General features: G+C 34.4%; 1 pseudogene; it reads right to left on the bottom strand.

The window, feature by feature from the left end:
• Positions 1-812: 812 nt before the first annotated feature.
• Positions 813-4,269, bottom strand: LOC141676757 (luminal-binding protein 5-like; annotated as a pseudogene).
• Positions 4,270-4,548: the final 279 nt, after the last annotated feature.

The raw sequence follows: 4,548 nt of genomic DNA, 5'->3' as shown, positions 1-4,548 counted from the left end.
GGATGAACAAGATATCCTTGAGAGCTGCTAGGTTATGCGAAAGATATAACAATGTCGCAATGCTTATAGCATGAACTTAATCTATGTTTTATATAGAGCACAACTACCAATGTATAAGGAATCATATTCTATTAACAACAAGTAAACCTATACAATTGCTTTTGAGATAAAGTCCTTCACCGCCTTGAAATTCCTGTTCCTCTTCAAAGATCAACTGTTATGACAAATACTGATTTCATCATCTGTTGACATCATCATCCGTTGATATCGTTATCCATCGAATATCAACATCTGTCGATGTCATCATCATCCGTCGATGCTTCATCATCCGTCGATGCTAGTATTTACCATCTGTAGATGCTTCTGATAGTTTCTGTTTGATATTTTTTTTACACTACACCATAAAATGCCTACTGTAACACCAAAAAAACGTTGCATTAGGGGTTAAATATGTTGCTCTTGCCCCATTTTTAAGCTAAGGTAACATTTTCTTAAAGATAGGGTTTTCCATGTTGCCTTAGAGGTCTAAGGTAACATCTTTGGTACCTAAGGAAACATCGTGTTTTAACTTGTTTATATGTTGCCTTAACTTGCTAATGCAACAGAAAGAGAGATAGTTGTAACTTGTTTTTTATGTTATCTTAGAGTTCTAAAATGTTTTTAAATAAGTGGGACCCACATTAGGGCCCACAGTTATTACATGGAATATGGGTCCCATTTTTTTTGTTATTGTAACATTTTATAAAGCTAATGTAACACTTTGCTAATAAAAAAAATGAAAATTTGTTGTTAATATTTATGCAATCCCAAAAACAAATTCATTAACCCAACAATCCATCCAACAATATCATTTCATAAAACCGATGTACAATTAAATTTACTATATCTAATACATCCCAAACTTCTTAATCTACTAAATACAAACATTACAAGTCTAATTTACGAGAATCGCAATTAACTTAACTAATCCGGCAGCTATCTTTAGCTATCTCCTTGAAGATCAGTCTACCAAGGCTCTTTTCCACTAATTGATGTATATGAAGAGTAGTCATAATGCAGTCTCCTAGTAGGATTGTTGAAATAAGCGTTGGTAATGTCATTGTTGCCTGCAACTACTACAAACAGGCTGCTGGTCAATATCGCGCTTGTTGTTTGAGCTCCCACTGCAACTTTCAGCTTTGTGATGTACTCATTAAATAAATCTATCTGATCTGATAACGATATAACTGACTGTTTTAATAAAAGTAAGAGAAAACGAAAAATAATTAATAAAAAATATCTGAATGTGCACTTTCAAGAGGCTAAAAATAATAATAATATGTTGTCTGCAGAGTTGAAATGTCCACCGCAAGCTTAGATGTTAAAGGATCAAATCCTGCACTGCCTGAAGCAAAGTTCACTCATGTTTGATTTCTTGTACAATCAAATTATGTCAGCAGCATGACTCAGCTCCAGCTCATTAATCTTATAGTTATAAACCAAATTTACAATGTCAGCAGATAGTAGGTATATGCAGTTATTATATATTCTGGTCATGGAGTATCACCAACTTGGTCAGGTAATTAAAATTTTCAAACTACTTCTAGATTCCACTATTTCAGATAACAATTCTTGTTTACTTAGAGATATATTTGTTATATATAAATGGCTGCAGAAATCAGAAAGTAAACAACTCAAGTTTAAGTATTTTAAAACTCCCTGAAAATCTATCTGATGGATAGGGAGTATTTGTTGAAGACATATACAAAGTGAATTTTTATACAATGAACAGATTTTTATACTGTATATAAGTCTTGTGTAATTATGTTTGTAAACATAATCTGAAAATACAGAGTGAAGGGGGGGCTTACAGGAACATGATAATCTCTAGCGCTACGCTTGGCATCAGTGGCGGAAAAGACGGTGTAAACAAGCACAGAGGTACCATGATATGGAAATATAAATTTTCACAGAGAAATGTATAGTTATGTTTAGTTGCATACCTTGATATGTTGTTCCACCTGTTTTGATCACATATATGAGGCTTATTTGCTTTCCGGCTTTGGTAGAAATAAGATGTAACAGGTTTCTGATATATAACTAGGCCAATTCCAGTCTCGTAAAATGTCTTGGCCACTATTTTCCAGCAAATCAATTCTGTCAGAGCTACCATAGCTACAGGAAACAAGGAACACAATCATCTGACTAACACAAGACCTAAGCTTTTGACCATCAAAATATAAAATTTAGTAATGATGAAAAACTTAAAAGCTAATGCAAATTACATTTACACAGAGGGGGAGAGAACTAACACAAGAAAACACCTTAAAAGCAACACCCTGATTCAGTATAAAACATATAATATGATTATTGGGACAATATAAGCTTAATTGACAGGCACAATATAAAATATACAATTTAATTATTGGGAAATAAGTCAATAATCAAGTTTAAGATTATTGGACAATATAAGCTTAATTGACAGGCACAATATAAAACAGTTTAAGATTTACCTCTTTTATCATGCATACTAAACCTGTATTATAACAGAGTAGAACTTGCTCTAGTTGTTGTAACTAAAGTGGATAACTAAGGTGTATTTTTGCTAATAAACCTAAATTATACTAATCATTCTATTTTTGCTGTAAATAAACCTAATCAAACTTCCCGAGAAGCCTGCAATCTTTTGTCAGACTCCTTTCACCTTCAAAGACCTGTTACAAGATTGAATATTTAATCAGAAAATGCAACCAAATACAAGATGTATATGTTATAGGTCAGTTGTAAAAGTTGTACCTGAATAGACACAACTGTCTGTTGATCCTGGTAAGTTGTCAAAGTTTGGGACTTCTTTGTTGGAATGACGGTGTTCCTTGGAATCAACTTGGTCATCACCCCGCCAACGGTTTCAATACCAAGGGTAAGGGGAGCCACATCCAAAAGCAGAATATCTATTTTTTTAAGAAAAGGGCTTATTAGTAATAATCTTTTTGTATCTTGGCAACAAAGATAAATGATAAAATATCTTCTAGGAATGCATTCTGCAAAACAAGAGCTGTACCTTTAGTTTCATCGCCGCCCTCTCCACTTAAGATGCCTCCTTGTACAGTAGCACCATATGCAACAGCCTCGTCTGGGTTCACTCCCTTGTTAGGCTCCTTTCCATCAAAGTAATCCTTCAGAAGCTGTTGAACTTTAGGAATTCTGGTACTCCCACCAAGTACAATTTCATCAATTTGACGTTTCTCCAATCCAGCATCCTTCATGGCCTTCTTAACCGGACCCATAGTCTTTCTAAATAGATCATTGTTCAACTCCTCAAAATGAGCTCTGGTAAGTGGTTCCGAGAAATCTGTACCATCAAAGAGTGATTCAATCTCTACACAGATCTGATGTTGGCTACTCAAAGCTCTCTTGGCCCTCTCAGCTTCTCTTCGCAGCTTCCCAAGAGCTCTGTTGTCCTTGCTGATATCTTTCTTATACTTCTTGTTGATCAACTTAATGAAGTATTCCATGATTCTCTGATCAAAGTCCTCTCCTGCATATAAAATTAAAGCTTTAGACAGATTCCTCACAGTATAACTTGCAAATAAAAAGACAAATTACAATAATCAACAGCTTATAGTAATCAAATGGTACTAAAAAGATATTTAGCAAAAAAAATGGTACTAAAAAGAGACCATCAACAAATACTGAATTACACACCTGACTGGCAAAACAACGAGAATTTGGTCTTAAAAAAATCATTTTCCATCTATATAGTTATTACCCACTGCCAATATTAAATTAAATTATCCCCTCCCTCATTCAATGACAGAATTGGATGACAAACTATAAACACAAAGTAAAAACATATACATTTACTTGGTGGCAAGTAGAATTCTTACCTCCCAAATGGGTGTCTCCATTTGTTGCAAGAACCTCAAAAACACCATTGTCAATAGTTAAGATACTGACATCAAATGTCCCACCACCAAGGTCAAAAACAAGAATGTTCTTTTCTCCACCTTTCTTGTCAAGTCCATAAGCGATAGTAGCTGCGGTAGGTTCATTAATAATTCTTGCAACATTAAGTCCAGCAATAACACCAGCATCTTTTATAGCCTGTCTCTGGGCATCATTAAAGTAAGCTGCAAAATTCACATAAACAACCATTAAATCAAATACATTGCCATTATCATTGAGTATAAGTGAAGGATAAGACAATTTTATTACCTGGAACAGTGACCACGGCGTCTTAATTTTCTTCCCAAGGAATGCTTCAGCCGTATCCTTCATTTTCGTCAAAATCAGGGAGAGAGAGAGAGAGAGAGAGATCAAATAAAGTTAATTAATTGAACTCAAAATGAAGAATCAAACCCCCAATTTGACATTCAATTGAGCCCTAATTTGATATTGAAATCAATTGAGCCCCAAGTTCAAATACAAATACCTAATTATTAATTTGAAATTTCAAGTTATAGCGAGTAGATAGAGAGATAGTAGACAGAGATCGAGAGAGAGTAATGAGATTCAGAGAGCACAAAGGGGAGAAGAGAGCGAAAGAATGAGAGTGAAAGAATGAGAGAG

The sequence above is a fragment of the Apium graveolens genome, chromosome 8 (assembly GCF_009905375.1).
Source record: "Apium graveolens cultivar Ventura chromosome 8, ASM990537v1, whole genome shotgun sequence".
Classification (NCBI taxonomy): Eukaryota; Viridiplantae; Streptophyta; class Magnoliopsida; order Apiales; family Apiaceae; genus Apium; species Apium graveolens.
Note: the sequence above shows the minus strand (reverse complement) of the source record. Positions and strands in the feature narration are given on the sequence as shown.